Below are 23,529 nucleotides of genomic sequence, written 5' to 3' on the forward strand. Positions count from 1 at the left end.
AACCCTGCTGGCACCTTGATCTTGGATGTCCAGCATCTAGAACTATGAGAAAACAAATTCCTGTTGTTTAAGCCACCTGTTTGTGGTATTTTGTTATGGCAGCCTTAGCAGACAACACATATATAATGTCAAGTAATAAGGGAGCATTTTGAAGAATAAAAGATCAAGGTAAGGTGATAAAGGGTTGGGGCTGGGGAAGATTAAGATAGAGTGGTTAGGGTTCCTCTCTCAGTAGAGATGATACTTGAACAGAAACCTAAATCACACGAGGAAGTCAACCTCGGCAGTATCTGAAAACAGCATTTCAAACAGAAGGCATTTCAAACGCAGACACCAAAAGGAGGACTCGTGTTTGGCAGGGTGACAAAGGGCGGATTTGGCAGGAGTGGAGTGAAGCAGGGGCAGAGTGGCAGGAGAAATGATGCTGAAGACAGCTAGGAGTCTGCTCGTGCAGGACATTGTAAGCAGTCATGGACCTTCTGGTTTATATTCTGAATGTGACAGACAGCCAGGGAGCTACGAAGCCATTTTAGTATTTCGAACAGAAGCGTGACATGAGTTGATTCGTGTTTTTAAAAAAGTATGTGCTGTTGAATGGAGAAGGTGCTGAAGGAGGGCGCTGTGGTTTAAATGTGTGTTCCCTCCGAAATTCATGCAGAAACTTAATCCTAATTGTGGCGATATTAAGAGGCTGGACCTTGGCCAGGCGCGTGGCTCACACCTGTAATCCGAGCACGGAGTTTTGCTGTTGTTGGCGGCTGGAGGGCAGTGGCGCAATCTCCGCTCACTACAACCGCCTCCCGGGTTCAAGCGATTCTCCTGCCTCAGCCTCCTGAGCAGCTGGGATTACAGGTGCCTACCACCACGCCTAGTTACTTTTTTAAATTTTTTTATCTTTTTTTTTTTTTTTTTTTGAGACGGAGTCTTGCTCTGTCTCCCAGGCTGGAGTGCAGCGGCGTGATCTCGGCTCACTGCACACTCCGCCCCCGAGTTCACGCCATTCTCCTGCCTTAGCCTCCTGAGTAGCTGGGACTACAGGCGCCTGCCACCACGCTCGGCTAATTTTTTTGTGTTTTTGGTAGAGATGGGGTTTCACCATGTTAGCCAGGATGGTCTTGATCTCCTGACGTTGTGATCCGCCTGCCTTGGCCTCCCAAAGTGCTGGGATTACAGGCATGAGCCACCGCGCCCGGCCAATTTTTTGTATTTTTAGTAGAGACGAGGTTCCATCATGTTCGTCAGGATGGTCTCGAACTCCTGACCTCAGGTGATCCACCTGCCTCGGTGCAGGGATTACAGGCTTGAGCCACGGCGCCCTGCCAGTCTGTGTTGCTTAGTTACAGCAGTATGAACAAAGACACAGGGTAAGAGTGGGAGCATAGAGACCAGTTAGGAGGCTACTGGTCCAGGTGAGAACTGACTTGTTGGATTTAAAATGTATTTTTAAGGTGCAACCTACTGGTGGTTTTAGATGTTCGGCATAAGTGAAAAAATTGAGTCAATAATGATCCTATAATGATCCTACAGGTTTTGGCTGGAGCAACTGGAGAAATGGAGTTGCCATTTACCTCAGTCAGGAAAGCAGACAGACACTTCACGGTCAAATCAAGACTTTTATTTTAGATGTGCTAAGTCAGGCCGGGCGCGGTGGCTCAAGCCTGTAATCCCAGCACTTTGGGAGGCCGAGGCGGGCGGATCACAAGGTCAGGAGATCGAGACCACAGTGAAACCCCGTCTCTACTAAAAATACAAAAAATTAGCCGGGCGCGGTGGCGGGCGCCTGTAGTCCCAGCTACTCAGGAGGCTGAGGCAGGAGAATGGCGGGAACCCGGGAGGCGGAGCTTGCAGTGAGCCGAGATCGCGCCACTGCACTCCAGCCTGGGCAACAGCGTGAGACTCCGTCTCAAAAAAAAAAAAAAAAAAGATGTGCTAAGTCTGAGATATTGTTAGGATATGCACTAAAAATAGTGTTCTCTTTCTCTTTCATCCCAGATGCTGGGAATATAAAGATAGAAAAGATGTTTGGACTGGCGCAGTGGCTCACACCTATAATCCCAGCAGTTTGGGAGGCCGAGGCGGGTGGATCACCTGAGGTCCGGATTTTGAGACTAGCCTGGTCAACATGGTAAAATCCCGTTTCTACTAATAACACAAAAAAAAATTAGCTGAGTGTGGTGGCCCACGCCTGTTATCTGAGCTACTCAGGAGGCTCAGGCAGGAGAATCCCATGAACCTGGGAGGCGGAGATTTCAGTGAGCCGAGATCACGCCATTACACTCCAGCCTAGGCGACAACAGCCAAACTCCGGCACACACAAAAAACATGTTCCCTGCCTTTAAGGTCTCATGGTGGTAAAGGGGATGGAGAATGACATATAATCAAGCATTTTGCCTTTTTTTAAATTAATAGGCTTTACTTGGGGTAGGACAGTTTAAGGTTTAGAGAAAAATTAAGCAGAAAGTATACAGAGTTCCCATCTACTCCCTTAACCCTCTTACACTATAGTAACATTTGCATTAGTATGATACATCTGTTATATATATTTTTATACGGAGTCTTCCACTCTGTCTCCCAGGCTGGAATGCAGTGGCGTGATCTCGGCTCACTGCAACCTCTGTTTCCCATGTTCAAGCGATTCTCCTGCCTCAGCCTCCTGAGTAGCTGGAATTACAGGCACCCGTCACCATGCCCAGCTAATTTTTGTATTTTTAGTAGAGATGGGGTTTTGCCATATTGGCCAGGCTGGTCTCAAACTCCTAACCTCAGGTGATCTGCCCGTCGTCTTGGCCTACCAAAGTGTTGGGATTACAGGTGTGAACCACCTCACCTGGCCACATCTGTTATATTAATAATTGAGGAGCTAATATTGATACATGATTATTAACTGAGGTCCACAGTTTATATTCGCGTTCATTCTTTGGGTTGTATATTCCACGGGTTTGATAAATGTATGATATCATACAGAACAGCTTTACTGCTCTGAAAATCCCATGTTCCACCTCCCTTCCCTGCTCCTCCAACCCCTGGCAACCACTGATCTTTTTGCTGTTTTGTTGCATAGTTTTACCTTTTCCAGGTTGTCATACAGTCAGAATCATACATTATGTAGCCTTTTCATATTGGCTTATTTGACTTAGTGATATTCATTGAAGATTCCTCTATGTCTTTTCATGGCTCATTTATTTTTATCACTGGATAATATTCCATTATTTGGATGCACCACAATTTATACATTCACCCTCCTGAAGGATATCTTGGTAAGTTTTAGCAACTATGAATAAAACTGCTCTAAACATTCGTTCGCAGGTTTTCATGTAGATGCAGGATTTCAACTCATTTGCATAAGCGCCAAGGAGAGTGACTGCAGGATCACAGACAAGGGTTTTAAAAGTCATCTTCACTTGATCTTAGCCAAAAGGCCAAGAAGCAATAAAAGTCATCTTCTGTGCAAGCGCCAATATATAGGGAACACAGATAATTGCCTGCATGAAGTGAAGACAGTTCTTTGAGTTCCTTAACTTTCCTCTAGCAGTGCACTAAAGCTATAAACGTCCTTCTTTGTGTAACTATTAGTGGGACACTATCACCAGGATGCCACCCCCTCCCCCCACTCACAGGAAAACAGCTACATGGTGACTGAAGTGCTTAGCTGACTCACATCTACTCTTTCAAAACCAGAAGCATATGCCAATCTATGGACACTTTTTTTTTTTTTTTTAAATTTCTTTTGAGACAGAGTCTTGCTGTGTCACCCAGGCTGGAATGCAATGGTGCAATGGTTGCTCACAACAACTTCCACCTCCCGGATTCCAGTGATTCTCCTGCCTCAGCCTCCTGAGTAGCTGGGATTACAGATGCCCACCACCATGCCTGGCTAATTTTTGTATTTTTGGTAGAGACGGGGTTTCATCCTGTTGGCCAGGCTGGTCTCAAACTCCTGACCTCAAGTGATCGATCCAACTGCCTTGGGCCTCCCAAAGTGCTGGGATCACAGGCGCAAGCCACTGCTCCGGACCTATGGATACTTTTCAATACAATGTTTCATAATTAAAGGTCTATATTCTTTTAACAGGGCTTTTCCCTAACTTTGGCAGCCCTCCAGTCCAGCAGAGCCTAACTCCCTAGAAAAGATTCACCCAGTTCTCTAGGAGGAAAAAGACTACTGAAGCTTCAGGATGTTGTTTATCAAATGGGGTTCTAAAATGGACTAGGGGGTGTGGTGGCTTGTGCCTATAATTACCTTGCTTTAGGAGGCTGAGATGGGAAGATGGCTTGAGGTCAGGAGTTTCAGCCCAGCCTGGGGAACATAGCAAGACTTGATCTCTACAAAAAAAAAATTTAAACCATGAGCCAGGTGTGATGGTGCATGCCTGTAGTTCCAGCTACACGGGAGGCTGAGTAGGCAGGATCCCTGAATCCAGGAGTTTGAGGCTGCAGTGAGCCACTACCCTCCAGCCTGGGGAGCAGAGTCAGACCTTGTTCCCCCTTCATCCGCCACCCCCGCACCCCCCCCCCCCGCAAAAAAGAAAAAATAACATAGATTAGGCGAATACCCCCTGAAAGTGAATGCAAATGTATTTTAGTGTACTCTTGAGGTGTGGTGAGGTGCAAAATTTCTTATCACAGTCTCAAAAAGGAGTAGAAGACTCAGAATACAGCCAGATTGGCCTCCAGGCATGGAATGTAGTAGGAAGTGGGGGAAGCAGCCACTGCAGAGGAGCCTTAGTATGGAAACAGCAGGTGTGGTCTGCTTTCAACAGAGGTCTCCTCCCACTTTTAGGGATGCCTCCTGGTGGAATCACAAAGAGCAAGCTCTTTTCAAGCCTGAGGCCCCAGTTCCCCTCAGGCAAGGGGAAGTGAAGAGAAAGTGCAGGTAACATTAGTGCCTGATTTAAGATACTTAAGCAAAATAGTACTATAAAGCTCAGAACACGCCACAGTCTAAAGAGACAAAAACTCTTCACCCTCACTTGTATAAGGGGTTGTGGTAGTATTTTAGCATTTGTCTTTAGCAACTTGAAGAGGAAGAGATGTGAAGCAGCGGAGGCAAAGCTCTCCTAAGTGAAAAAGACTCGTGTATTTTCCTTGTCCATACATTTCACAACACATGCATTTAACACATTTTTAACATCCAGTGGTTGTTACATAACATACAGTGTTCTAGCTATTATACTTGTAGTAATTATAATGCCTGATGCATATTCTACTATACATACTTCATTTACAAGTGCCACACAGTCTGTGTAGTTAAAACATCAGCTTCCCGGCCGGGCGCCGTGGCTCACGCCTCTAATCCCAGCACTTTGGGAGGCCGAGGGGGGCGGATCACAAGGTCGGGAGATCGAGACCGTCCTGGCTAACACGCTGAAATCCCGTCTCTACTAAAAATACAAAAAATTAGCCAGGCATGGTGGCAGGCACCTGTAGTCCCAGCTACTCGGGAGGCAGAGGTAGGAGAATGGCGTGAACCCGGGAGGCGGAGCTTGCATTGAGCCGAGATTGCGCCATTGCACTCTAGCCACGGCGACAGAGCAAGACTCTGTCTCAACAAAAAATAAAATAAAAATAAAAATAAGCTTCCCAAATTTATGCATTTTTCTCACAAATAACACAGGCTGTTGACCTCTTATTTTTAGCCTCCCAATTGAATAGGGCAGTCACTGAAATATTTGGATGAGGCGGGCCCAGAAACCAAATAATTTCTTCATGTCTGTATCTACCCCGTAAGTTAGCCCCGCCTGCTTGCGTTTTGCGTTTGTAAAAGGCTGCGTAAGCAAGTGCAGACGTGCGTTGCAGACCGTCTTGAATCTCCGGAGCGACAAACTCCATCACTCAAAGCCGACCAAATGCTCTGGTCCCTTCTTTACTCTTCTGTTTCTCTCCTCCTCCTGTGGAATTTGTCTTACTGTTGATGCTACCGACGGATACAGACAACATCTTTATCTCCCTCAGTGTCCTGTTTTTCTTCATCCTCTTTGGTTCTTGGTCTGTTTGACATGACTCTGCGCAATCTCATGGGAGTGCAAAATCTCAAGTACTTCTTGCATGTTTCAATGCAAATTTATTGCAACAACACTGTACCGTTTTTAAAACGTGTTCAACAAGTGTTGACTTCAGTGGCCTGACCCTATAATCCTGTAACTGTTTAAGTGATCGAACATGGGAAGTTGCTTTGATTACAACCACAATATTCAAAAACTAGGTTCCAGGCAGATTTCTTTATTTTCTTTCTTTATTTTTTGGAGACAGGGTCTTTCTCTGTTGCAAAGAGGAGCTGGCTGGAGTGCAATGCCACGATCTCAGCTCACTGCAGCCTCGACCTCCTGGACCCAAGTGATCCTCCTGCGTCAGCCTCCTGAGTAGCTGAGACTAAGCACATGCCACGATGTCCAGCTAATGTTTGTATCATTTGTAGTGACAAGGTTTCACCATGTTGCCCAGGCTGGTCTCAAACTCCTGGGCTCAAGTGATCTACCCTGGCCTCCCAAAGTGCTGGGATTGCAGGCGTGAGCGAACCCCAAGTAAATTTTAAAATCTAGCTTAATTCCAATTACATGTAAGTGGCTGCTTTAAGCTAATGGAAAATAAGCAAGTTTATAATTTTCAAAAAAATAAAATTCAAAGTTAAGAGATAACCCATGAAATCTTATACCCTGACAAGTGGCCCTTTAAAGGCTGTGGACCTTACCTTGATACTCTCTGGCCTTCTTCCCCTAGATACTATTAATAAACAGCAGCAGACTAACATAGTGACAACAAGAGTGAAGAAAGACAAATGGCCTGAAAAATCCACAAGGGGATATAAGTCTGGGTTCATTTATTTATACAGATCTACTATGTTGCCAAACCCAGTTTTAGATTCTGAGGATACTGTGGTGTGGTAGGGGAACTTCATTTCCTGTTTGCATAGAACTGAAATTCTACTGGGATGAGGTTATGTATTCATTTTTGCCTTTTATTTCTTTTTTGTTGTTGTTCTCAAGACGTCGCCTTGCTCTGTCGCCCAGGCTGGAGTGCAGTGGCGCAATCTCAGCTCACTGTAACCTCCACCTTCTGGGTTTAAGCGATTCTCCTGCCTCAGCCTCCCGAGTAGCTGGGATTACAGGCATGTACCACCACGCCTGGCTAATTTTGTATTTTTAGTAGAGACGGGGTTTCTCCATGTTGGTCAGGCTGGTCTCAAACTCCCAACCTCAGGGATCCGCCTGCCTCAGCCTCCCAAAATGCTGGGATTACAAGTGTGAGCCACCGTTCCCACCCCCGCCCCCCCAACATTCTTTTCAATGATCTAAATTTAGACTTTCCAAATATTCTCCAAGTAGATGTGAGGAGCTTAATCAAATCATCACAGAAACATTCTTCTCTGTAGTGGTAGAAATAGGTACTTGATAAATCAAAATATCAGTTTCTTCTGTTACCTCATTTATAATTGATAACAATATTTGAAATTTGCTATTGTCATCCTCATTTACACCAAGAAATCTCTAAGTAATTTGCTCAAGGACCCACAGTTTGGGGCAGAAATAGTTGACTATACTGTACTGTACTATACTATACTATACTATACTATACTATACTATACTATGTTGTTGTAGATTAAGAGAAATATATCCAATGCATGTCTTAACATGAATCCAGGGCTGGGCACGGTGGCTCACGCCTGTAATCCCAACACTTTGGGAGGCCAAGGTGGGCAGATCACAAGATCAAGAGTCCAGCCTGGCCAATATGGTGAAACCCCGTCTCTACTAAAAATATAAAAATTAGCCAGGGGTGGTGGTGCGCACTTGTGGTCCCAGCTAGTCAGGAGACTGAGGCAAGAGAATCACTTGGACCCAGGAGGAGGAGATAGAAGTGAGCTGACGTCGCACCACCACTGCACTCCAGTCTGGATAACACAGCGAGACTCTGTCTCAAAAAAAAAAAAAAAAAAAAAGAAAGCAAAAAGAATCCATGAGAGCCATTCTTTCTCCATCCATGTCCCTCCTACCCATTTACGCCTAGAAATGAAGGCTGTTCTTGCCCCTTCTTAGGCAGCTTATCATAAACAGGAAGTATGTCCTGGGTGCAAGAAATCTGGAGGCTGACGATAAGTGACTGTTCAACGGTTGTAGGAAAAGGGAGACATCATCCCCTGCGAGTTTAGTAAAGATTCTATTCTTGGCCGGGCGCGGTGGCTCAAGCCTGTAATCCCAGCACTTTGGGAGGCCGAGACGGGCGGATCATGAGGTCAGGAGATCGAGACCATCCTGGCTAACAAGGTGAAACCCCATCTCTACTAAAAATACAAAAAATTAGCCGGGCGTGGTGGCAGGCGCCTGTAGTCCCAGCTACTCAGGAGGCTGAGGCAGGAGAATGGCGTGAACCCGGGAGCTGGAGCTTGCAGTGAGCTGAGATCGCGCCACTGCACTCCAGCCTGGGCCACAGAGCCAGACTCGGTCTCAAAAAAAAAAAAAAAAAAAAAAAAAAAAAGATTCTATTCTCAGGCTCTAGAGAGAAGGTGAAAGGAAGACGAGGATGCCAGCCTGGGAGGCTGGATAAGGGAAGGAAAGCTCTTGCTACTTATCAGTGTCCTCTCTGCCAACAAGAAACATCAAAGGAAAAAAAAGGGGAGTCTCCTTCGGTAAAAATGGCTTTGGAGAGCTGATTACCTTTCAGTTCAGTTAGACCAGGGGTCTGAAACTATGGCACTGGGTCCAAATCCAGCCCAACACTTGTTTATCACCACACATAAACTAAAAATCACTTTTACATTTTTAAATGGTTGCAGGGAGGGGATCAAAATAATTATTTTGTGGCTTGTGAAAATGATATAAAATTCAAATTTCTGTGTCCCCAAATAAAACTTTATTGAAATACAGCCACCCCCATTCATTTATATATTGTCAAGGGCTGCTTTTGCACTACATATTGTCAGAGTGGGTAGTTACGACAGATTGTATGGCCCCCAAAGCCTAAACTATTTGCTGTCTGATCCCTTACAGTAAGTAAAGTTAGCCAACTTGTGATTTAGACAGTAGAGGAATCAAATGAAATAGCATCAAAAAGTTGTGGGATCACTGGGCCATTCTAACCCCAAGTAAGAGGAAGAAATGGAATGGGGAGTAGAGGGTGGACAGAAAGAACAGAATACATCTGGGCAGCATGCACACATGTTGAGTAGTAAAAATCTCTGAGGACTTCTTGTTAGGGGATGCCAAAAAGTGGGCCTACCAAGAAGATATAAAAAGGCTGAGATTAGGGCTGGGTGCGGTGGCTCACACTTGTAATCCCAGCACTTGGAGAGGCCCAGGCGGGTGGATCACCTGAGATCAGGAGATCGAGACCAGCCTGGCCAACATGGGGAAACCCAGTCTCTACTAAAAATACAAAATTAGCCAAGCATGATGGCGCGGGCCTGTAATCCCAGCTATTCAGGGGGCTGAGGAAGGAGAATCACTTAGAACCCAGGAGACAGAGATTGCAGTGAGCCGAGATTGCACCACTGCACTCCAGCCTGGGTGACAGAGTGATACTCTGTCTCAAAAAAAAAAAAAAAAAAAAAAAAAAAAAAAATGCTGAGATTAGGAAATAGAAGCTTTTTCTCCAAATTTCTCTCATTCCATGATATAGGGAATGGGAGATAAACTTACCAATGTTGAGAATGTCCTCTACTTAAGGGCACTAGTTCAATAAACTGGCTCCCCCAGGTTCACTGAGGGCTGATAAATTCACCTGATTCTTGTACTTACCTAGAAACACAGCACAGATATTAAAATACCTCAATCCCCGGTGGCCGCTTTGAACATAGTGCTGCCCTCCATATTACTAGCAAGAGGAAAATTCAGGACTGGATTAGAGAAATGGCTGATGAAAGATGGGCTGACGGCTAATCTGAAATTCCACTCTCCCTATCTTCCTTAGCTTCATGGTCATTTTCTGTGATCCAAAAAGGTGGTGAAAGACTGCATTTGGCCAGGCGTGGTGGCTAATGCCTGTAATCCCAGCACTTTGGGAGGACGAGGCAGGTGGATCACTTGAGGTCAGGGTTCGAGACCGGTCTGGCCAAAATGGTGAAACCCTGTCTCTACTTAAAATACAAAAGTTAGCCAGGCATGGTGGCAGGTGCCTATAATCCCAGCTACTTGGGAGGCTGAGGCAGGAGAATCGCTTGAACCCAGGAGGCAGAGGTTGCAGTGAACCAAGATCGCACCATTGCACTCCAGCTTGGGGGACAACAGGGAGACTTCATCTGAAACAACAACAACAACAAAGAACTACCTAAGGCCGGGTGCAGTGGCTCATGCCTGTAATCCCAGCAGTTTGAGAGGTCAAGGTGGGTGGATCGCCTGAGGTCAGTTCAATACCAACCTGGCCAACATGGTGACATTCCATCTCTACTAAATTTACAAAAATTAGCTGGGCATGGTGGCGCATGCTTGTAATCCTAGCTACCTGGGAGGCTGAGGCAGGAGAATAGCTTGAATCTAGGAAGTGGAGGTTGCAGTTAGCCGAGATCATGCCATCACACTTGTGCCTGGGCAACAGAGCAAGACTCCGTCTCAAAAAAAAAAAAAAAAAAAAAAAAATATATATATATATATATAAATAACTATCTGAGACTGAGTAATTTATAAAGGAAAAAGCTTGGTAGGTTGTGGTGGCTCACACCTATAATCCCAGCAATTTGGGAGGCTGAGTTGGGCTGATCACGAGGTCAGCCTGGCTAACGTGGTGAAACCCCATCTCTACTAAAAATACAAAAATTAGCCAGGCGTGGTGGCAAGTGTGTGTAATCACAGCTACTCTGGAGGCTGAGGCAGGAGAATTGCTTAAACCCAGGGGCGGAGGTTGCAGTGAGCCTAGATCACGCAACTGCACTCCAGCCTGGGTGACAGAGGGAGACTCTGGGGAAAAAAAAAAAAAAAAAAGCTTTAATTGACTCACAGTTGCACATGGCTGGGGATGCCTCAGGAAACTTATGATCATGGTGAAATGGGAAGCAGGGCACGTCTTACATTGCAGCAGGAGAGGTGGCAAAGGGCAGGGGGAGACCACCATACACCTTTCACCCATCAGATCTTGTTAGAACTCACTCATTATCACGAGAACAGCATGGAGGAAACAGTCCAAATGATCCAATCACTTCCCACCAGGTCCCTCCCTCAACAGGTGGGGATTACAATTTGAGATGACATTTGTGTGGGAAAACAGAGCCAAACTATATCAGCCTCCCAAGTAGCTGGGACCACAGGCTTATGCCACTTAATGCCCTGCTAATAGTTTGGTTTTTTTTGGGTTTTTTTTTTTTTTTTTTTTTTTTGAGACAGAGTCTCACTCTGTTGCTCAGGCTAGAATCCAGTGGCATGATCTCGGCTCACTGCCAGCTCCACCTCTCAGGTTCCCGCCACTCTCCTGCCTCAGTCTCCCCAGCAGCTGGGATTACAGGTGCCCAACACTACGCCTGGCTAATTTTTTGTATTTTTAGTAGAGACAGGGTTTCACTGTGTTAGCCAGGATGGTCTCGATCTCCTGACCTCGTGATCTGCCCACCTCGGCCTCCCAAAGTGCTGGTATTACAGGTGTAAGCCACCGCGCCCAGCCGTCGCTAATAGTTTTTTTTTTTTTTTTGAGACGGAGTCTCGCTCTGTCTCCCAGGCTGGAGTGCAGTGGCTGGATCTCAGCTCACTGCAAGCTCTGCCTCCCGGGTTTACGCCATTCTCCTGCCTCAGCCTCCCGAGTAGCTGGGACTACAGACGCCTGCCACCTCGCCCGGCTAGTTTTTTGTATTTTTTAGTGGAGACGGGGTTTCACCGTGTTAGCCAGGATGGTCTCGATCTCCTGACCTCGTGATCCGCCCGTCTCGGCCTCCGAAAGTGCTGGGATTACAGGCTTGAGCCACCGCGCCCAGCCGTCGCTAATAGTTTTTAACATTATTTGTAGAGATGAGGTCTTTTTTTTTTTTTTTTTTTTTGAGACGGAGTCTCGCTCTGTCGCCCAGGCTGGAGTGCAGTGGCGGGATCTCAGCTCACTGCAAGCTCCGCCTCCCGGGTTTACGCCATTCTCCTGCCTCAGCCTCCCGAGTAGCTGGGACTACAGGCGCCCGCCACCTCGCCCCGCTAGTTTTTTTGTATTTTTAGTAGAGACGGGGTTTCACCATGTTAGCCAGGATGGTCTCGATCTCCTGACCTTGTGATCCGCCCGTCTCGGCCTCCCAAAGTGCTGGGATTACAGGCTTGAGCCACCGCGCCCGGCAAGATGAGGTCTTGATACATTGTCCAGGCTGGACTCCAGTTCTTGAACTCAAGTGAGGCTTCCATCTCGGCCTCCCAAAGTGCTGAGATTACAGGCTTGAGCCATCAGGCCTGGCCTATTTAATGTTTTAGTTTTTAAAAATTTATTTAAAAAAAATTTTTTTTTTTTTTTTGAGACAGAGTCTCACTCTGTCACCCAGGCTGGAGTGCAGTGGCGGATCTCGGCTCACTGCAACCTCCATCTCCCTGATTCAAGCGATTCTTCTGCCTCAGACTCCCAAGTAGCTGGGACTACAGGCGCATGCCACCACACCTGGCTACTTTTGTATTTTTAGTAGAGACAGGGTTTTGCCATGTTGGCCAGGCTGGTCTTGAACTCCTGATCTCACAGGTGATCCACGCGCCTCGGCCTCCCTAAGTGCTGAAATTACAGGCGTGAGCCACTGTGTCCAGATTAATGTTTTAATTTTTTTGAAGATAGAGATTGGTATCTCACTATGTTGTCCAGGCTAGTCTCAAACTCATAGGCTCAAGCAATCCTCCCACCTGGGCTTCCCAAAGTGCCGAGATTACAGGTGGGAACCACTGTTCCTGGCTGAAAGTTTATATTAAGTGTCATGAAAGGGCACTACCAAGTGCATAAAAAATAAAATACAGGCTGGGAGCAGTGGTCCACACCTGTAATCCCACCGCTTTGGGAGGCTGAGGCAGGAGGACAGCTTGAGTCCATGAGTTCAAAACCAGCCAGTCCTATCTCAAAACAAACAAAGCTGGGCATGGTGATGTGTGTCTGTAATTCTAGCTACTCTGAAGGCAGAGGCAGTAAGGATCCCTTGAACCCAGGTGTTAGAGGCCAGCTTGAGCAACCTAGCACGACCCTGCTTCTACAAAAAATAAAATGCAGGCTGGCCATGGTGCCTCACGCCTGTAAGCCCAGCACTTTGGGAGGCCGAGGCGGGCAGATCACCTGTGGTCAGGAGTTTGAAAACAGCCTGACCAACATGGAGAAACCCCGTCTCTACTAAAAATACAAAATTAGTGGCCAGGCATGGTGGCTCACGTTTGTAATCCCAGCACTTTGGGAGGCTGAGGCAGGTGATCACGAGGTCCGGAGTTTGAGACCAGCCTGGCCAATATGGTGAAACCCGGTCTCTACTAAAAATACAAAAAAAAATTAGCTGGGCGTGGTGGCACGCGCCTGTAGTCCCAGCTACTTGGAAGGGTGAGGCAGAAGAATTGGTTGAACCTGGGAGGCAGAGGTTGCAGTGAGCCGAGATGGTGCCACTGCACTCCAGTCTGGGCAACAGAGCAAGACTCTGTCTCAAAAAAAAAAAAAAAAAAAAAAAAAAAACAAGATTAGCCAGGAGTGATGTGATGCATGCCTGCAATCCCAGCGAATCGGGAGGCTGAGGCAGGATAATCGATTGAATCCAGGAGGCGGAGGTTGCAGTAAGCCTAGATCGTGCCATTGCACGCCAGCCTGGGCAAGAAGAGCAAAACTCCGTCTCTAAAAAATAAAAATAAAATAAAATAAAATAAAATACAAACTTAGCCCCAAGACAGTTGCACCCATAGTCCCAGCTATTGTCCCAGGTATTCAGGAAGCGAAGGTGGGAGGGTTGTTTCAGCCCAGGAGTTTGAGGCTGCAGTGAAACTGTGATTGCTCTGCTGCACTCCAGTGTGGGCAACAGGGCGAGGCCTTGTGTCAAAAGAAAAAAAAATTACATAATACATAAATGCAACGCCAAGATATATAAATTACGTTGTTTTTTGTTTTGTTTTGCTTTTGAGACAGAGTCTTACTCTGTCTCCCAGGTTGGAGTGCAGTGGTGTGATCTCGGCTCACTGCAATCTCCACTTCCTGGGTTCAAGCGATTCTCCTGCCTCAACCTCCCGAGTAAATGGGATTACAGGCGCGTGCCACCGTGCCTGGCTAATTTTTGTATTTTTTAGTAGAGATAGAGTTTCGCCATTTGGCCAGGCTGGTCTCGAACTCCTGACCTCAGGTTATCCACCAGTCTCGGCCTCCCAAAGTGCCGGAATTATAGGCATGAACCACCGCGCCCGACCTACAATTCTTGGACGCCTCCATTAATTCTTACTGCTCTTCCATTCCCAATCTTGTCTTTCTCGGTGTCTTGATTACTTCAAAATCATCCCTTCTTCTCTGTTTCTCCAGCAGTGCCCCTTCCGCAGCAGTGCGTGCTCTCCTTTTTTTTTTCTTTTGAGGCAGGATCTGGCTCTGTCGCCCAGGCTGGAATGCAGTGGCGCGATCTCGGCTCACAGCAACCTCGGCCTCCCGGGTTCAGGCGATTCTCCCGCCTCAGCCTCCCGAGTAGCTGGCATTACAAACGCCCGCCACCAGGTCCCGCTAATTTTTTTTGTATTTTTAGTAGAGGCAGGGTTTCTCCATGTTGGCCAGGCTGGTTTTGAACTCCTGACCTGAAGTGATCCGACCGCCTCTGCCTCCCAAAGTGCTAGGATGACAGGCGTGAGCCATAGCGGCCGGCCGCGCTCTCCCTTTCTTGCATTCATCTTTTTCCTCTAAGCCCTCCACATGCCTTTAAACTGTCAGTCTTTTCATTTTTATTTCTTCCTCCTGGACCAATTTACCCAAACTGGCCCGAGAGAGGCTGAGAGAGCAGATAGGAAAGAAAACTGTATGCGTGAGTCTCTGGGTGGGCGGGGAGGAGGAGGAATGTAGCTCGGGGCTTGGCCCCGGTGCTGGGATTCCGAGGGCGGGGGGCAGGATGTGCGCGCGGCGGGTAGCGTGCCACACGGCACGTCCCAGCCGCTGCAGGAAGGCGGGGCTCAGGTCCCGCTGGCTCCCACATGCTGGGGGACAGCGCGAGCGCCTCCCACTCCCACCCCGCCGGAGGGCGTTGCAATTTTCAGGAATCGGAGTCTTCTCTGGAAAGCAACCATGGTGGAGCCAGCGCGAGCGCCTCCCACTCCCACCCCGCCGGAGGGCGTTGCAATTATCAGGAATCGGAGTCTTCTCCGGAAAGCCACCAAAGGTTTTAAGAGGGTTTCGCCTCAAGGGCAGATGTTTTGTGCTAGGCCAGTAATCCTCAAACGTCCCTTTCAGCTTCACTTAGCCTTGTGAGTCTCCATCCCCATCTCCTCCTCTCACGCGACCACGTTGCCTCTTTAGCTGCAGGTCTTTTTTTACTCTTCTTTCCCACGTACACTCCACGTTTCACATGTCACGCTTTCACACAGCCGCCTGTATTTACAAACTCCCTTCATTATGCCGGAGCAGCACACTGATGCTTTTTTAAAGTCAATTTTATGTATAAAATGTACATAATAAAATTCAAACCTTTTAGGTGTGCAGGTGGACTTTTCTCTCTCACACACACACACACGCACACACACACGCCCCAATGTTGCCACTACCCCAATCAGCACAGAAATTTTCATCATCTGAGAAACCTCAGCACCCTGAATCTTGCGGCAGTTACCCTGTCATTTTTCAATCACGACTTACGGATTTTCTCCCTCACGCAGTCACTTTTTCATATATTGGTGAAATATTTACGTAAGTACCATGTATGAACCAAACACTACGGAAACAGAAATAACCAGGAAACTAGAGCAACTCAATGTAAAAGGGAAGGCACATATAATAAGACACATACTTTTGTTTCCCCTCCACCTATGTATTTCTGCTAATCCCTCCCCTTCACCTTTAAAAACAATTTTGAAAAAGTTTTTTGTATGTAGTAGGTATATATATTTATGGGGTCCCTGATGTTTTAATGCAAGCATGCAATGTAAAATAATCACATCATGGAGAATGGGGTATCCATCCCCTCAAGCATTTATGCTTTGAGTTACCCCCTCATCTTTTTAGACCCTCAGACAACGTAGTCAGCTGACCAATCCTTCCTGAGAAATAAATGTTCTTTTTTTTTATGTCTTCCTGAGGAAGGCTGAGGGTGAATGAAGCACATTAGACTCAGAATAGCTGCTGAGTAGAAAGCCCGAGGGAAAACAGAGAGAATTTCCTGGAGGCATGGGAGGGGCATGCTGTGATGAGTTGGAATGTCACAGGCACTGTTTCAAAAAGAGTGGACAAAAGCCTGAGAATGCAGCTGTAAAGGCTACTGGAAGGCTCCTTGGGCGGGGGGACAGGATGTGAGTCCCTGGAATAGACTCATAAAAGAAAATGTTAGCACATACCATTGAATTTACTGAGACACATGAGAAAATATGGGAAAGTAGGAGAGTGGAAGAAAATTTAAAGACCCCTGTCCTCCCCAAAGAGTATGTTGTGTAGTGGGGTAGGGTGGAAAATCAATCCAAGAGAAGTAGGCATACAGCCCCAAGGTGAAAAGAAAGAAACAGCAACACACACACACACAAACCACCAGATTTGTTGCAACGTTGATGTAAACCTGGCCCTCTTCCTGAACCAGTGACCCAGGGTTTCCACTTCCCTTTACTGTCATCTTACTCAAGTCTAGAAGCTGAAATATCTTCATCAACTCTACATGAGGGGCTAATCTCTGGATCCACTCATCACATGCTCATCAGATGTTCCAATTACAAAACTGAACGTCTTTAATAGTGCTGGGACGGTTAGAATGGAAACATTTCAAGAAAAAAAAAACACGTCTTCTAGTGGTGATAGATAGGTGATAGATAGTGGTGATTCCCTCCTTTATTTATGTCTTATTTTTTTCTTCTTTACTGAAGTACACATACAATAAAGCAGATAAAAATGCACTAATCTGGAGTTTACAGTTGGGTGAATATTTACATCTCTATTCACAGGCATAACCATTAACTAGATCAAGATCTAGATTTTTTTTTTTTTTTTTTGCACCACCATGCCCAGCTATTTTTTTTTTTTTTTTTTTTTTTGAGCTGGACTCTCGCACTGTCACCCAGGCTGGAATGCAATGGCTCAATTGGCTCACTGCAACCTCCACCTCCTGGGTTCAAGCGATTGTCCTGCCTCAGCCTCCCAAGTAGCTGGGATTACAGGCATGCACCACCATGCCCAGCTAATTTTGTAGTTTTAGCAGAGACGGGGTTTCTTTTTTTTTTTTTTTTTTTTGAGACAGAGTCTCGCTCTGTCACCCAGGCTGGAGTGCAGTGGCCGGATCTCAGCTCACTGCAAGCTCCGCCTCCCGGGTTCACGCTATTCTCCTGCCTCAGCCTCCTGAGTAGCTGGGACTACAGGCGCCCGCCACCTCGCCCGGCTAGTGTTTTGTACTTTTTAGTAGAGATGGGGTTTCACCTTGTTAGCCAGGATGGTCTCGATCTCCTGACCTCGTGATCCACCCGTCTCAGCCTCCCAAAGTGCTGGGATTACAGGCTTGACCAACCGCGCCCGGCCGGCAGTTCATTCCTTCTTATCGCTGAGTAGTATTCCACCTTTGGCTATGCCAACATAATTTATCTATTCTCCCACTGATGTACGCATCATTGTTTCCAGTTTTGAGCCATTATACACATTCCTGTCATTTGCTCAATGTATGAATTATTTTCTCTTGGGTGTATAATTAGGAATGAGATTGTTGCGTTGCTAATTTTTTTTTTTTTTTTTTGAGATGGAGTCTTGCTCTCTCACCCAGGCTGGAGTAGAGTGCTGCTCATCTCGGCTCACTGCAACCTCTACCTCCTGGGATCAAGCGATTCTCGTGCCTCAGCCTCCCAAGTAGCCGGGATTATAGGCGTCCACCACCATGCCTGGCTAATGTTTTTGAATTTTTAGTAGAAACGGAGTTTCACCATGTTGACCAGGTTGGTCTTGAACTCCCGACCTCAGGTGATCTGCCCACCTGAGCCTCCAAAAGCACTGGGATTACAGGCATGAGCCACCGCACCCGACCTGGGTTGTTATTTTTTGGCAGTAAATAGTAAATTCTAAACAAAAACAAGTGGGCTACATCTTTGTCTTAATATGTGTATGGTATCTTTTTTTTTTTTTTTTTTTTTTTTTTTTTTTTTTTTTTGAGACGGAGTCTGGCTCTGTCGCCCGGGCTGGAGTGCAGTGGCCGGATCTCAGCTCACTGCAAGCTCCGCCCCCCGGGTTTACGCCATTCTCCTGCCTCAGCCTCCCGAGTAGCTGGGACTACAGGCGCCCGCCGCCTCGCCCGGCTAGTTTTTTGTATTTTTTAGTAGAGACGGGGTTTCACCGTGTTCGCCAGGATGGTCTCGATCTCCTGACCTAGTGATCCGCTCGTCTCGGCCTCCCAAAGTGCTGGGATTACAGGCTTGAGCCACCGCGCCCGGCCGTGTATGGTATCTTAATAAGAATATTTAAAATATATTATTTCAGTTGACCTTCAAACTTTAGTGTTAAGTAAGTAAAGTAGATAATGTTATCGCCGTTTTACAGATGTAAAAACTGAAAGAGAATTTAAATGCCCAATTTAAGGTCATAATATCTTTAGTTTTTTGTTTTTTTTTTTGAGACGGAGTCTCACTCTGCCGCCCAGGCTGGAGTGCAGTGGGGTAATCTCGGCTCACTGCAAGCTCTGCCTCCCGGGTTCACGCCATTCTTCTGCCTCAGCCTCCCAAGTAGCTGGGACTACAGGCGCCCACTACCACGCCCAGTTAATTTTTTTTTGTATTTTTAGTAGAGACGGGGTTTCACTGTGTTAGCCAGGATGGTCTTGATCCTTTGACCTCATGATCCGCCTGCCTCAGCCTCCGAAAGTGCTGGGATTACAGGCGTGAGCCACCGCGCCCGGCCTAATAAATTTTATAAGAAAATACACATGTGGATGATCTGACTACAGTGGTGTTTACAATTGATCACAACCAGTTATGAATTTCTTTGTTCCTTTTCCACTCACACTGCTTCACTTGACTAGCTTTAAAAAGAAAAAAAGAACCACACGTGTTTAAGAATCATGAGATCTAAAAACAGAAAGAAAGAATAATCTGAATCACAGGGAAGGGAAAACAGATAACAGGTTAATTTACAACAGAAAGGATTTGCTGAACGAGCTTTGCCAGCAGGGACTGGATTTGGGCTCCCAATTTGTGTTTTCTTAGGGTTTTGTGTAACTTGGCGGGTATCAGTCTTCATAGTTTGTCTGTACTCTGTTCTAGGACTCAATCCAAAAGGTCACCTTCCAACCCCAATCTGGCTTTTCTTAGCCCATCTATTCTAGCTCTCTCTTTTCCTTGCCCTCATTCTTCCCCAGAAAGAGGTTGCTATGGGGATGGCATCGTCATAGAGAGCCAGCTGGTAGAGAGAAGCAGTGACAGAAGCAGAAACAAAAGGGTGCAGAAAGAAAAATAAAAGACTTAAGGTAAAAACAATAGGCGCAGACATAGGTGAGAATTGAGACGGTCAAAAGAGGAACTACACAGGTGATAAAATGCCATCAACACATTTACTTCTAGAAATGGATGGACGCATTACCGACAGTTAGAGGAACGCAGCAGAGGAACCAACGCAACAGACATGAGCAAATCCAGGGACCTGAAATAGATGTAGAGACACAGGAGGAGAGAGACACGGTCAGATGACAAACCCAATTTGCAGGATTCTGCAGAAAGCAGCTGCAGACAGAATCTAGCTAAGCATAGAGACCGTTTCAAGGCAGTGTTTATTTATCCTCATCTGCCTCCCTGAGTCATTTCTATTTCCAAGGAGTGAACTAGTGGGAGGATAAAGGGGTTACCTTCACTTCCTTATTGTTTCCCACTTTCCTTTCTTGCCTGTCATCTTCTGACATGCACAGAACGTAACCTCCCTCGGACAACAAAAGCTAAGAATATGTCCCTTAGACACAACACTTATGACTTGACTGTTCTCCTTCAATATTTGTATCTCAGTTTGTCTTATTGTCTTTTTTTTTTTTTTTTTTTTTTTACAATTCCGTTTCTTGTTCTTTTTTTTTTTTCTTTTTCCATTTGCCCCAGGTAGCCACCAACTTATGCTCCTTATGTCTATCCCATTCTGTTTTCCAGTCTGTATTACATAGTCATCCTTGTCTCCACCCATCCTAGCCAAAAATTTTGCTTTTTCCAATTCCATTCTTCTCTTTTTTTTTTTTTTTTTTGAGACGGAGTCTTGCTCTGTCACCCAGGCTGGAGTGCAGTGGCACGATCTGGGTTCACTGCAAGCTCCACCTCCCGGGTTCACGCCATTCTGCTGCCTCAGCCTCCCAAGTAGCTGGGACTACAGGTGCCCATCACCACGTCTGGCTAATTTATTGTATTTTAGTAGAGACGGGGTTTCACCATGTTAGCCAGGATGGTCTCGATCTCCTGACCTCATGATCCACCCGCCTTGGCCTCCCAAAGTGCTGGGATTACAGGCGTGAGCCACTGCGCCCGGCCTGCAATTCCATTCTTTAACTGAGTTCTTGGGCCTCTCAATCTTTGGACAAGACAACATCTTGATAAAAAACATCCAGGGGCCAGGCACGGTGGCTCATGTCTGTAATCACAGCACTTTGGGAAACCAAGGTAAGAGGATTGCTTGAGTCCAGAAGTTCAAGACCAGCCTGGGCAACATGGCAAAACTTCATCTCTACAAGTAATACAAATAATTAACCGGGCATGGGGTCACCCACCTGTGGTCCTAGCTACTTGGGAGGATGAAGTGGGAGGATCATTCAAGCCCTGGAGGTTGAGGTTGCAGTGAGCCGTGATCATGCCAGTACATGCCAGGCTGGGCAAGCGAGCAAGACTGTTACATACATACACATAAATCAATCAAGAAATACAGCTTCCAACTAGTTTTTGTATTTTTAGTAGAGACAAGGTTTCACCGTGTTAGCCAGGATGCTCTGGATCTCCTGATCTCGTGATCTACCTGCCTTGGCTTCCCAAAGGGCTGGGATTATAGGCATGAGCCCCTGCGCCTGGCTGAAATAACAGATTTCTAAATCCAGAAATATTTGAATGAGTTTTTTTTAAAGGTGATGGTGAAAAAAATTAAAATATATATGCATGTATATGGAGAAAGCCTACAAAATGCACAACGCTCTGCTGTATGATGCAGGAAACTCAAAGCCCCTACCCTCAAGTTATAATCTGGTGCTGGAGGGGACAAGATAAGAAAATCCTCCCCCCCAAAAAAAAGAGCCAAGAATCATGAGATTTTATTCATGTGGAAACACCCAGAAAGGCTTCTTGAAGCTGGTATTTGAAATGGATCTTGAAAGATGGGTAGACTAAGAGATAAGAGATAAAGATTAGAAAAGAGCATTTTAGGCCGGGCGCGGTGGCTCAAGCCTGTAATCCCAGCACTTTGGGAGGCCGAGACGGGTGGATCACGAGCGGATCACGAGGTCAGGAGATCGAGACCATCCTGGCTGACACAGTGAAACCCCGTCTCTACTAAAAAATACAAAAAAAACTAGCCGGGCGAGGTGGCGGGCGCCTGTAGTCCCAGCTACTCGGGAGGCTGAGGCAGGAGAATGGCGTGAACCCGGGAGGCGGAGCTTGCAGTGAGCCAAGATCACGCCACTGCACTCCAGCCTGGGCGGCAGAGCGAGACTGTCTCAAAAAAAAAAAAAAAAAAAAAAAAAAAAAAAAAGAAAAGAGCATTTTAGCTGGGTGTGGTGCCTCACGCCTTTAATCCCAGTACTTTGGGATGCCAAGGCAGGCAGATGACCTGAGGTCAGGGGTTCAAGATCAGCTTGGCCAACATGGGGAAACATGTCTCTACTAAAAATACAAAAATTAGCCGAATGTGGAGTCACACACCTGTAATCCCAGCAACTGGGGAGGCTGAGGCAGGAAAAATGCTTGAACCCCAGAGGCAGAGGTTGCAGTGAGCTGAAATCACGCCATTGCAGTCCAGCCTGGGCAACAACAGCCGAAACTCCATCTCAGGAAATAAAAAAAGAGCATTTCAGTAAGGCGGAATGGCCTGGGCACATGTCTGGTGGTGGGCAGTTTGTGGGAAGGCTGGGGAATGGTGCTTAGTCCAGTTTAGCTGAGGAATAAGGCACTTATAGGAGTCTAGCAAAATATAATGCTGGAAAAGCAAAGTTTGGGGACGCTGCCGCAGTCTTTGAATACCACTGGTGCTAGTTCAAGTATAAGCCCTCAGGTGAGGAATGAACTAAATTATTTATTACGTATTTTGTATTATTATTTTATTTGTTTATTTATTTGGAGACGGAGTCTCACTCTGTCGCCTAGGCTGGAGTGCAGTGGTGCAATCTCAGTTCACTGCAACTTCTGCCTCCCAGGTTCAAGCGATTCTCCTGCCTCAGTCTCCTGAGTAGCTGGGACTGCAGGCACCCGCCACCATACACAGCTAATTTTTTTATTATTAGTAGAGATGGAGTTTCACCATGTTGGCCATGGCTGATCTCAAACTCCTGACCTCATTATCAGCCCTCCTCGGCCTCCCAAAGTGCTGGGATTACAGGTGTGAGCCACCGCTCCCAGCCTTAGTTTTTGTATTTTTGGTAGAAACGGGGTTTCACCATGTTGGGTCAGCTGGTCTTGAACCCCTGATGTCAGGTGATCCATCCACCTCAGCCTCCCAAGTACTGGGATACAGGTATAAGCCACCTCACCAAGCATTCTGTGTTTTTTCTAATCCCGCCTTTCCATTGCTTTCCTCGACCCCAACCCTGAACCCCAACTTAGTTGCTTCAGAGACCTTCTTGATGAAAATGCACTTGGTACAATGGCAGAAAGCATTTTCTGCAAGCAATCTTCTCTCACCTCTGTTTTTAGAACAAACACAAGGTTGAAAGTTAGAAAACCTAGGTATCAGTAAAGACTGTGGTACGGACTATGCTACAGACTGCGCCAAAACTGAAGTCATTAAGCCTGTGTCTCAGTTCTCTAATTCTAGAAGGTGGACTTATGGCTGAAGAAGAAGAATGCCAGCTATTTTATTCTGTGCAGTGTCAAGGGTTCTACAAATGTACTGCCCAAACAAATACTTTGTGATCCATGCATGTGAAGTGGTCATTATTCCAGAAGAAAGGTGAAAAATTATATAATTTTTTTTTTTTTTGGAGACGGAGTTATGCTCTTGTTGCCCAGGCTAGAGTGTAATGGTGCAATATTGGCTCACTGCAACCTCCGTCTCCTGGATTCAAGTGATTCTCCTGCCTCAGCCTCCGGGTTAGCTGGGATTACAGGCACCTGCCACCATGCCCAGCTACTTTTTTATATTTTTAGTAGAGAGGGGGTTTCACCATGTTGGCCACGCTGGTCTTGAACTCCTGACCTCAGGTGATCCACCCACCTCGGCTTCCCAAAGTGCGGGGATTATAGGCATGAGCCACCATGCCTGGCCAAATTATGTAACATTTCAACTACTAATCAGATATTCACTTATGAGTCCTCTTTC

General features: G+C 46.4%; 1 long non-coding RNA gene across 1 annotated transcript in view; it reads right to left on the reverse strand.

Annotated features, from left to right (window-relative positions):
• The window catches only part of LOC139356875 (uncharacterized), a 67,757-nt gene that overhangs the window by 14,831 nt on the left and 29,397 nt on the right, over positions 1-23,529 (reverse strand). The window contains exon 4 of the long non-coding RNA XR_011609357.1: positions 4,241-4,323. This is a non-coding gene — a long non-coding RNA (uncharacterized lncRNA). The remainder of the gene's footprint in view (positions 1-4,240; positions 4,324-23,529) is intronic.

Source organism: Macaca nemestrina, chromosome 10 (assembly GCF_043159975.1).
Source record: "Macaca nemestrina isolate mMacNem1 chromosome 10, mMacNem.hap1, whole genome shotgun sequence".
Lineage (NCBI taxonomy): Eukaryota > Metazoa > Chordata > Mammalia > Primates > Cercopithecidae > Macaca > Macaca nemestrina.